Genomic DNA, 12,613 nt, shown 5'->3' with positions numbered 1-12,613 from the left:
GAACTCTTAGCATTTGCAACAACATAGACAGACCTCAAGGGCATTATGCTAAGTGAAATAAGTCAGACAGAGGAAGACAAATACCGTACGATCTCACTTATACGTGGAATCTAAAACAAGACAAAACAACCGCCTCCCCCCCGCCAAAAAAAACCCTTCAAGCTCATAGATACAGAGCACAGATCAGCGGTTTTACAGGCAGAGTGTTGGGGTGGGAGAAATGGGTGAAGGAGGTCAAAGGTTAAAAATAAATGGGATGGGGGCTTCCCTGGTGGTGCAGTGGTTGAGAGTCTGCCTGCCGATGCAGGGGACGTGGGTTCGTGCCCTGGTCCGGGAAGATCCCACATGCCGTGGAGCGGCTGGGCCCATGAGCCATGGCCTCTGAGCCTGTGCTTCCGGAGACTGTGCTCTGCAATTGGAGAGGCCACAATAGTGAGAGGCCCGTGTACCGCATAAATAAATAAATAAAATTAAAAAAAAAATAAATGGGATGGGATTCTGGCGTCAGTGTCTGGTTATTGAATTCTAAGTCATGGAAGAGTGCTCTTTCATATATATATATATTATATATGTATCGGGGGCAGAGGTTTTTCCCTCTTCCCCTGATATATTAAGCTGTTAACAAATGTATAGCAGCTTTCCTGCCTTTTCATAGTTTATTGCATTTTGTGTGTTTTGACTGGAAAACAAGGTAACTTGTTACCTTGTTTATGTATGAGCTAAGGGTAAATTGCCAAGGAGGGCCTGCTTAAAGTAAGGGACTTAGATTTTCTCTCCAATCTTTTCCAGATAACACTTTCTAGTTTTATCTGAACAAAGTATATTAACATCTAACTTGCGATTTTGCAGAGAAGTTAAGGGACCTCTGCCTGTGCTCAAATCCTATGAATCTGGACAATTTTTTACTTACCTTTCTCTTTGCTTCAGTCTCCTCACCTCTAAAATGGGAATTGATAATGATCCCTAACCACTTCGTAGGATTGTTATCAAGATTAGATGAGCTAGTGTACATCAAGCACTTAGAACACTTGGAGATCTAAAATTCTACGAATTAATCATTTGTAATGGAAAGCCAGGGGTGTGATTACCTGTGTATGATAATCTCTGAAGACGTTCTTGATCTATAATGTTACTGAACGGCAGCACCAGCTGTAGAATAAAATTTCACCATGCATCCGTGATACGGTGTCTAGGGGAGAATGTGCCTGAGGTTGCAGTTTGTTGCTTTAGGGACATCCCTGCATCATGTGGACAGCAGAATCTCGAACTCCTTCCAGCAGCCTATGGAAAGGAGCTTCAGAATGGTGCTGGGCATTACTTTGGACAGGAACGTGGAGCCTTCGCCGGAGTCAGCCTGGGTGAGAATCTGGGCCCTGGAATTGTGCACATAATTGTTTGCTTCTTCGAATCATAGTTTTCTTACTTATTCCTCTTGTGTTGGACAGACAGAGAGACCCTGGGGCATAAGACACAGATGGTGCCTGCAAGCTGTTGATAGTCTATCAGGGGAGACAGATACTTTAAAAAAATTATCATACATAGAGGTTATCATATTAAGTGGAGTAAGTCAGACAAAGACAAGTATCATATGATATCACTTGTGTGTGGAATCTAAAAAATGACACAAATGAACTTATTTACGAACTTATTTACAAAACAGAAATAGACTCAACAGATTTCAAAAACAAACTTGTGGTTAACAGGGGAAAATGTGGTGGGGAGGGATAAATTAGGAGTTTAGGATTGACATATACACACTACTAGATATAAATTAGGTAAATAACAAGGACCTCCTGTATAGCACAGGGAACTATACTCAATATCTTGTAATAACCTGTAAGGCAAAAGAATCTGAAAGAATATATTTATGTATAACTGAATCACTTTGCTGTACACTTGAAACTAACATGACATTGTTAATTAACTATACTTCAATTAAAAAGCAAATAAACAGATACATGGCATATCTTCTTAAATAAGCGAACAAACAAAAAGTCATAGTACATGATTATAAGAATAAAAAGGAAACACCGTCAAGGAGGCGGAGTACAGAGGGGAGTTTGACTCTGTCTCGGCCACTTGGAAGAGGTGGCCACGAAGCTGCGTTTTGAAATCTCAGTGGAAGCTGAGCAAGGGGGAACCAAGGACCACCTCTTTGGGAGGTAAAACTGGTGGTGTTTGCTGACGGCTGGCCACAGGAGTGGGGGAAGGAAGACTGCCAGGCAAATCTTGGGTTTACAGTTTGAGACTTGGAGTCAACAGGGAGAGAAAAACTACCCCCTAGGCAATGTATGGATTCTATGAGGTGATGTCTGGGAAGGGCCAGGCACACGGTAGGATCTCAATAAATGTGAGTCCTCCCTTTCTCCCGGGAGGTGTGAGTAAGCTCTACATTTATTATTGTTGGGAAATAAAATGAAGACATGTGGGTTTATGAAATGGCCAAGTTTTCTGTTACAGTTGGGTTGGATTGCATCTGTGCTGCCTTTGGCTGACGAAGCTGGGTCCTGCTGAAGGAGCTCGTGGCAGGGATTTAGCTCTGCTCAGCCATCTTTTGTAAGTGACCACGCTGACTGACAAGTCGATTAGCGTAAGGAAATTGGGGGAAATGGTAAGATGTCAGCACTGCATCTGATGATGCAATGTCTTTTGACTTTTGTGTAAAAGACGCAAACAGAGGTTCTGGTTTTCTTTGGTGCAACCCTCTCTGACCCTCAGGGTTCCTTTGTCTGCCTATTATCAGCGCTATGGCGATCCTGAGCTACACCTGAGACTACATTTAGGACCCTAGCGCCCCGTAATAGCTCTGGTCTCTCTCCCCACCCTCATTACCATTCTTGGGGGCAGGAAAATGGCTCTGTTTGCTCAGCCTCCAGCTTCATTTAGATTCCCAGCTCTGAGGACCTCCTTTAACCCTGCCCAGATCTCTGTCACTGAAGGGGATGTCACTGTTACCCTCACCCCTCCTCCTGGGCATTTCCACCGCAGCATCCCAGGGACCGAGGAAAGGGAATTGCCCGCAGGTCCCTCTGGTTCCCGCTCCCAGCCTGCCCAGAGCTCGCAGAGCTGTCTGTCCGAGTGGAAGATAGTGTGTAACTCAGACAGGCAGGCTGGTTCACATTCGCAGGTGCTCTTGGCTGTAGGGTGAGCTCCTGGCCCTTTGGCACTGACACTGTCTCTAGGAGGGGGCTGGGGGTCTGGGCTGGGAGAGGGAAACTCAATCACAGTGCAGGAGCGGGGAGGAGGCTTTTAGTCGAAGTGCCAGTCACTGGGGGCAGCTGATACCATCACCCACCTGCTCTGGTTACATCTCCCTGCCTCCCTGGAGTGCTCACGAGAAGCCAGCAGTGGATACCAGAGAATGCAGTCCCCCCGAAAAAGCGGGAAGGGGGAAGGGGCGGCTGAGAGGGGGCAGGGGGAGTAAAGTGGCAGTATGACTCCAGCAAAAGCATTTTGTAGTTTTGTCTCAAATCATTCCGTTAACAGAGATGGAGATCGCTTTCTCCACGGGAAATTGGTAGCACCTGAGAAATTAAGAATCTCTCTTAAAAACCACGAAGCTCTATCCTTCTGGGACAGATCATACCAGTTTTCATGGCAGGAGCCCTTCTCATCTGCACCGATGATCTTTGCTCTATTTGTCCTGCAATTGCTAGAAAACGTGTGGGACCTCCTCCTGCCTCAGTCAGCGGTAGGTTACTGAGGGTATCTTGTAGCCAAGCTCCGGCCACAGGCAGAACGCCCAACCCTGCTTCAAACCCCTCTCTCCGGGGTGGCAAAGGAGATGGGGCTGTAGAATTCCGGATGTGTCAGTTTGATTCTCTGTTCATTAATGTGGAACTAAAGCAAAACTCCTCTAACTGGCCACAGTGTCATCTTTCCTTTTTAAAGAAGGATGCCTTCTTTAAAAAATGTTTTCTCCAAGCCTGGTGCCGGTTAAATGCTTTGCATGTATATCTCATTGATCCTCACAATAAGCCCACCTTATTGTGGGCTTTGTTTTTCAACTCCCCTCCCATTTTACAGATAAGGCAACCGAGGATTAGAGAAGTGAAGTCACAGGCATAAGTTCATGACATAACTGAGGTGTGAGGTCACTTGAGCTTTCTGACTCCCAAGCCTCTTGACCTAACATCAAAGTGCCCTCTACTTAGTAGTCATTACCTGTCACCACTCGAGACAACTCACCACTGCCTTTTCTTCATTTCTTCATCTGCCTGAAGAAGCTCTTCTGTCCCGTGGTGCTGGGGACAAAACTGTGTAAGAGGAAGGCTCGGTGCTTGAGGAATGGCAGGAGGTGAACCCAGCACCACCACAGAGGAAAAGCCCAGGGCTGTAGGAAGAACGATGAAGGAACCCTGAGTGTCCAGGAAGGTGGCTCAGGGTGGCCTTAGGGAACTTTCCAGAGAGAAAGCACAGCATGGGCAAAGGCCCGGCAAGGGGGTTAGAGATCTGCAAGGGTTGGGGCCTCGGGTGGGCTGCATGGAGCCCAGTCAGGAAGGATCCCACTTGCCAGGGCTCTTTCCTCCAAGGATAAAAGGAGATCCCGGTAGCTCCAAGACCTGCTCGGGGGATGCATGCTCTGTGGAGGGACAAGAGCCTGGATAACCCCAAGGCTGACTCTAGCCCACGGGCCTAGAATTCTCCAGAAGCTTCTGGAGAATTCTGGATGAGGTGTCCCTTGCCACTCCTGAACTGTATTTCATTTTCCTCGCAGGGAACTTTTCTTTTTCGGTCACCATTTGAAAATGCTTCATACATGTTTATAAAAATCCAGTTTAGGCACAGAAAAGACTTGGGGATTTGATCTCAAGACCCTGCCTGGGGGTTTGGCCATGTGGTTTCCACTAGACAAACTGTCATAATTGTGTATGGGGATCATTTTTTTAGAGCCTTGGAAACTCTCTTCTTCATGAGTCCCATTAAGTTTAGGAGGCACCAAGGCCCTGCTTAGAATTTCAATTATAAAACGTCCTATTATTTTGAATAATTTTTTTATCGTGCCCAACCTCACAGCCTCACGGGCTATGAGCCAGTCTAACCCATGGTTCCTCAACCACAACCTACTGACATTTGGGGCCAGATAATTCTTTGCTGTTGGCAGCTGTCCTACACATTGTGGGATGTTTAACAGCAGCCCTGGACTCTACCTCTCAGACTCTAGCAGCAGCACCCCAGCTGTGCCAACCAAAAATTTCTCCAGGCAAATTCCCCGGGGACCAAATCACCCAGGCGGAGCACCGCTAGTCTCACCTATGTTCGAATCCTAGCTTCTTTACTTCTGAGTTGAATCATCTTTGGCAAGTTGATGAAACCCCAAGAGCCCCAGTTTACTCACTTGCAAACTGATGATCTTTGTTTTTCCCTTTCAGGGTTGCTGTGAGATAATGCTTGTTAAGTGCTGACCATTTCACTCAATTCTCAGAAAATTGGAGTCTACTTTCCCCATCACCAACCCAATGTTCACGTTATAGAAATCCTTTCCACCATTCACATGGGTCTAGGTTTCCTCCGACGCCTATCTGCCCATGAAATCGTCAAATTCAGCTACATAAAGGTGCAAAGGGATGGACTCTCTCTCCTTGACGGACAAATGATTTGCTGGCTGGGTCGGCTTTTTGTGCCTCCATAGCTGAGCATCCTATTTGAGGCAAGCAGTTTATGAGCTGGCCACTGTCCCCAGCCATGGAGCAGAGTCTGGTCGAAGTTGATTTCAGCATTCCAAGTTGCTGCCATTTTCATTCTTCCTTGTCTACTTTCCACAGATTCTGTCCTAGAAGTTATTTTTCTCTTTTTCTCTTTTGGGAACCTTCTTTCTAGATCCTTCTTTCCCTCTGTCTCGGACTTGCGCAGTGTACAAACAGTTAAGGGCACTCAGCTTGGCTGCCTCCCCAGTCCCTGTAGACTGCCCTGGAAGGATTGAATGAAATTGATAGGACTAACATTACATTGCTCAAATCCCCAAAGAAAGAGTATCTGGGCGGATAGAAAGAATGACCCCGAAGAAAACAGCTGTCAAGGGCAGCTATTGGTTTATCTTTCATGGAATGGGAGACATAATGAATTCTAAATTAAGATGAACCAGAGGCAGAGCAGTTTATCAGTCTGGCAAGGCTGCTACAGCATGAGCTGGCACTCTAGCTGTACCCGCTGGTGTCTTGCTTACACTGAATCCTGGGACCGTCTGTCTAGCCAGCCACGTCTGAGGAAGGGTGTTTGTGTTTCTTGCAGAAGAACAGCTTTTAAAGGCCTGGGAGCCTGCATGGTGGGAGTGCTGACACTGCCAGTTTGGGCCGGCAGTCGGATGTGGGCCACACGCAGGTGAGGCCTGCATGCAGGCTGGGCCCACGCCTGGGGATCAATTTCACAGGGCTTGGCCCCAGAGGACCAGGCAGGCCTCCTCTGGCTCCTTTACTGCCATTCTTTTTGCCTCTGCTCTGTGCACTTATGTTTCCTCAGAATAGGCACTGGCAGGCGCTTTATAAGGGAGGCTGTGAATTTGAGCAGGAGGTTGGCCTTTGGAGGGAAACTGACCCTACTTTGAAACTTGACTCATTTACCTTTTATTTTTTGACACTGTTTGGAGTTTTATTTATTTAAAAAATTTATTGGGGTAGAGTTGAGTTTTTTTTTTTTTTTGCGGTACGTGGGCCTCTCACTGTTGTGGCCTCTCCCGCTGGGGAGCACAGGCTCCAGACGCACAGGCTCAGCGGCCATGACTCACGGGCCCAGCCGCTCCGCGGCATGCGGGATCCCCCCGGACTGGGGCACGAACCCGTGTCCCCTGCATCGGCAGGCGGACTCTCAATCACTGTGCCACCAGGGAAGCCTGAGAGTTGAGTTTTAATGTTGTGTCAGTTTCAGGCGTACAGCAGAATGAATCTGTTATACCTATACATATATGCACTAATTTTTAGATTCTTTTCCCATATAGGCCATTACAGAGTATTGAGTAGAGTTCCCTGTGTTACACAGTAGGTCCTTATTAGTTATCTATTTTATATATAGTACTGTGTATGTGTCAGTCCCAATCTTCCAATTTATCCCTCCCCCTACCCTCTTCTCTCCGGTAACCATAAGTTTATTTTCTACAGCTGTAACTCTATTTCTGGTTTGTAGATAAGTTCATTTGTAGCCTTTTTTTTTTTTAAGATTGCATATATAAGTGATATCACATGATATTTGTCTTTGTCTGACTTACATCACTCAGTGTGACAATCTCTAGGTCCGTCCATGTTGCTACAAATGGCATGATTTCATTCTTTTTTATGGCTGAGTAATATTCCATTGTATATATGTACTAGATCTTCTTTATCCATTTCTCTGTTGATGGACATTAAGGTTGCTTCCATATCCTGGCTATTGTAAATAGTACTGCAATGAAACTTGGGGTGCATGTATCTTTTTGAATTATGGTTTTCTCTAGATATACGTCCAGGAGTGGTATTGCTGGATCATATGGTAGCTCTATTTTCAGTGTTTTAAGGAATCTCCGTACTGTTCTCCACAGTGGCTGTACCAGATTACATTCCCAATAACAGTGTCGGAACGTTCCCTTTTCTCCATAGTCTCTCCAGCATTTATTGTTTGTAAATTTTTTGATGATGGCCTTTCTGAACATGTGAGGTGATACCTCATTGTAGTTTTAATTTGCATTTCTCTAATAATTAGTGATGTTGAGCAGCTTTTCATGTGCTTCTTGGCCATTTGTCTTCTTTGGAGAAATATCTATTTAGGTCTTCTGCCCATTCTTGGACTGGGTTGTTTGTTTTTTTGATATTGAGCTGCATGAGCTGTTTGTATATTTTGGAGATTAATCCCTTGTCAGTTGCTTTGCTTGCAAGTATTTTCTCCCATTCTGAGGGTTGTCTTTTCAACTTGTTTATAGTTTCCTTTGCTGTGCAAAAGCTTTTAAGTTTCATTAGGTCTCATTTGTTTATTTTTGTTTTAATCTTCATTACTCCAGGAGGTGGATTGAAAAAGGTCTTGCTACGATTTATGTCAGAGAGTGTTCTGCCTATGTTTTCCTCTAAGAGTTTTATAGTGTCCGGCCTTACATTTAGGTCTTTAATCCATTTTGAGTTTATTTTTGTGTATAGTGTTATGGATTGTTCTAATTTCATTCTTTTACAGGTAACCGTCCAGTTGGAGTTTTATTTAAATTGCTCTTACAATACCTAAATATAAAGTAAAACAGTGGGCCTGCTGTGAAAGGAACAGCGCTATTTAATCCTCAATTTGTTAATGCAAGACCTGACCTTCAAAGAATTCATTTTTAAAAAACAAATTTTATTGGAATACAGTTGATTTACAATGTTGTGTTAGCTTCAGGTATACAGCAAAGTGAATCAGTTATACATATTCATATATTCACCCTTTTTTAGATTCTTTTCCCATATAGGCCGTTATAGAGTACTAAGTAGAGTTCCATGTGCTATACAGTAGGTCCTTATTAGTTATCTATTTTATATATAGTAGTGTGTATATGTCAATCCCAATCTCTCAGTTTATCCCTCCCTCCCTCCACCTTCCCCACTGGTAACCATAAGTTTGTTTCCTACATCTGTGACTTCTCGTTACCTTTTAAATATGTGCCTTTTCGTAAGTTACTTCATCTCTTGGAGACTCAGTTTCTTTTTTAATTTAATTTTTTTTTTTACTTTTACGTATTTATTTTATGAGGTATAACTGACATATAACATTATATTAGTTCTAAGTGTACAACATAATGATTCGTTATTTGAATACGTTGCAAAATGAAGCAGGGGGTGAGGGGTAGGCCAGATGGGTGAAGGCGGTCAAAAGGTACAAACCTCCAGCTGTAAATAAATAAGTCCTGGGGATGTCATGTACAGCATGGTGACTATAGCTAATAATATTACATTGTATATTTGAAAGTTGCTGAGAGAGTAAATCTTAAAAGTTTTTATCATTAGAGACTCAGTTTCTTGATGTTTAAAATGGGGGCAAAATAACACATTTGCCTATGAGAGTTTTTATAAAGATTAGATGTAATGTATAGAATCTAGCCTAGAATGTGGCTCATAGCATTGGCCCAAAGACAGAAGCTGGTACTATTTGCAGGTGAGAATTTAGGCTCAGTGCATCAAAGAGGCTTGGATGTTGTCACCAAGCTAGGGAGTGGCAGAGCAGGAACACGAGCTCATGTGTGTTGAGTCCAAGAATTGCACTCTTTCTCTTATATTGCAGCTGCTAAACCTTAGGATTCAAACTTTAGGACACCAGGTAAATTGGAGTATTGTGATGAGGACAACAAATCCCATCTTAGAATGAGGCTCCTGCATCCCCACTCATTACATATATGTATCTGCATCCTTGCCCATTACATGTATGTATCACCGCCGGTTGCTTACTTTATTCCAGATCATAAGCACCTGGCCAGGTAGCACCTCATATGGAGGATGGTGAGTTTTCCTTCCATCAATCTTCAGGAAGCATACTTGGGTTGGAACCACAGTGGTGAAGGAGATATGATCCCTCATCAAGGCAGACTGATTGACAGACAAATGATGCATTTTGGTAGGTGTAAATGCTAAGAAAGAACTACGTCTTCTGCAAACCACATCAGCAATTGTATTAAATTATCGATCCAGTTTGGGTAATGAAAGATTAAAGGAAAGTGAGTTTCAAAGTGGAGTAAAAAATCATTGTTTTGTCTCCAACAATTCTTCAGTTGCTTTAAGGCACTTGGATCTGAAAAGGCATTGTGGGTGGGGAGGAGCCTCGCCACTGCCAGTGTGTTGCCAGAGGCCAATGTTGGGAGGTGGAGTGGCTTGATCAGAGCGAGGGAAGGGAGTGGGATCATTAGGGTGTGGTGTCAAAGCTTGTGGCTGGGCAGAAAGAACAAGAGCTTTGTAGCTACAAATTTGCTTGGTTGATAGAACGTTGACTTTGCTACTCAGAGGGCTGTGTGGTTTTGATTTGTAACTCAACCTATTTAAGCCTCAGTGTTCTTGTCTGTAAAATGGGAAAGCACCACCCATCTCCTAAGACTTCTTAGCAGTAACTAGTTACATCGTAGCAGTAACTATTTCCTTTGAAATTATTAAATGAGAGGGCACCTGTCGAGTGATTGGGAGATGCCTGGCTGGAGCAGGTGCTGCTGAAACGAGTGAGAATCACAACAGCTCAGGAAGCGGTCAGATGCGTAGATGTTGCCTGGCTCTTCGCTTCCCTGGGGGGACGATGTGCGCAGCACTTCATGATCGTTACTTACTTGGTCCTGCAAAAGGAGTAGGTAAAGCCTTCTCTGGGAGATGGTCTTTCAGGTATAGGAAGATAGCTGTTGTGGATGTCCTGGGGACCCAAGCCTTTATTTTATCTGGCCCGCATCCACAGCTGGCTCCCTTCTCTCCCTCCTCCAGCAGTGCTGGTCCTCTTTCTTCCTGGGACATAGGAAGCTGGTTCTTGCCCCAGGGTCTTTGCACCTACGATCCTTTCTGCCTGGAGCGCTCTGCCTTGGATTTGCTCATATATTTGAGTCTTAGGCTTTAGCCTGCCACGTCCCAAGGGTGATCTTCTTTTATTTATTTATTTATTTTTGCGGTACGCAGGCCTCTCACTGTTGTGGCCTCTCCCATCGCGGAGCACAGGCTCCGGACGCGCAGGCCCAGCGGCCACGGCCCACGGTCCCAGCCGCTCCGTGGCACGTGGGATCCTCCCGGACCGGGGCACGAACCCACGTCCCCTGCATCGGCAGGCGGACTCTCAACCACTGCGCCACCAGGGAAGCCCCAAGGGTGATCTTTTGACAACTCTCATCCCCACTCTCACCCAACCTCCACCCCTGCATCACTTTATTGCATCACTTTGGTTTATTTTCTGTATCACTCACCCCTTTAGGCAATGTCTTGTTTATTTATTCATTGCACTTTTTCCCCAATTAGATTTTAAGCTCCATGTGAGCTGGGATCTTGTCTGTCTTGTCCATATTTTCATCGCCAATGATGTTGTCGAAGAAACGAGTGAAGGAAAGAAGGAATGCCAGAGCTGGTGGCTTGTTGTGCCTCAGCTGTCGAAAGGCCTTGCCATGGGAGCTGGTTTCAGGCTTCCAGAGAAGAGAAGCAAGGAGGGCAGTGTAGCAGTTCAGGGGTAGGTGTGTGCTGGATACTAGCCATGGGGCATCCTGCTGGGGGCCCAGGTCCAGTGCCAGGCCCTGCGATGGAGCCCACCAGTACGGTAGCTGTGAGGGGAAGCAGCCCCCAGAAGCTGTGCTCTTCTGCAGCTTTCAGTTTTCTTGCTGGGATTGCCCGATCAGGGTGTTATTTCTACCCTCCTTCCCCTGGGTCACGTGACCATCTAGTTCTTGCTCTTTCTTGCTGTCGCCTCTGCCCCCCTTGTCACCCCTGTACCTCCTCTTGAAGCCCTGATTCTCTCGGAAACCAGTTTTCTCAAACTCAGCCCATTCTTCTTTCTGCTCTCCTCAGATTTGACTCAATATTTGTGTTTCATACTTAGACTTTTCCTAAGTGGAGAGGAGGAAAGAATGAGCCCTCCTTCCACCTATAGCCCACCGCTGTGCGACAGGCAAGGGCACCTTGGATAAATAGCTGGAGTGAGGTGAGACTTTTCCAGAGTCCCTGGCTTGGCCCCCTTCATCCCAACTCTGAACGCTGGCATCTGACATCCCCGTCCCACTCTCCTCCCTTCACACCAAACCACATTTGCTGTTCCAGTGCTTTGCTGGTTAGCACTCAGGGCCATGCGGGCTTTGTGGAGAGAGTCATGCAGGAGAACGCTACTGATGGGAGTCAGCCTGGCCAAGGAGAAGAAAATAGTTCTCGTCTGACCCTGGTGTTAGTCTCTGCCTGGTTCCATTCCGGGTAGTAACATTAGCAGGTTCCCCTCCAGCAGCCAGTCGATTTTTAAGGCCAGTGCTGGCTGCCTTGACTGATCCAGTGAACACCAGGTGAGAGCTGGAGACTTCGGGTCTCAGCGGCTGGTCCCTCACGTCTCAGGAGGTCACGTTTCCTCTCAGCCTTGGCCACCCAGGCCTTGGACTGGAGTCCAACCTGCTAAGGATGAAATCAGCACCTCCACAGGCCACACAACTATGCCACGTGCTCTAAAAGCAAAAATCTCATCTAGCGGAAGATATCCTTGGTGCTCTATTCCACTGAACCAGATACACACTTTGTCGGGCCCAGTGCAAGTGAGAATGCGGGGCCCATGTGTAAAAAGTATTAAGGATTTCAAAGACAGACAGAGATAGTAGAGCACCGAGCCAAACACGGGGCCTTCTGAGTGTGGTGTCCTGAGTGCATGAACGTGTCACATGCCTGTTGGAGTCCGCAGTAGCTGGGACCCCTTTATAGGGTTTCCAGGTCACGCGCCTCTTTGTATTCTTGCACAAACATTGTGACTCTCTTTATTTTCAGAAATAATAGCCTCTCCAGGTTTGATTACTTGGGAGTCTCAGGTTCCTTCCCCATGGAGGGGTGCATGGCTAACATTCATTCCAAAAGGAAGAAGTAAGATCGATGTGTTAAGAACCAAGGTGTGAGACTCCCAGACTTCTCTCTGCTGGTCGGTCTGTCCCTGGCGTTTCTTCCCGTGTGCAAACCTGTTGCATGAAAAGGAGAGCCGAGCTCAA

This window comes from Phocoena phocoena, chromosome 2 (genome assembly GCF_963924675.1).
Source record: "Phocoena phocoena chromosome 2, mPhoPho1.1, whole genome shotgun sequence".
NCBI lineage: Eukaryota > Metazoa > Chordata > Mammalia > Artiodactyla > Phocoenidae > Phocoena > Phocoena phocoena.
This window is presented reverse-complemented; position numbering follows the sequence as displayed.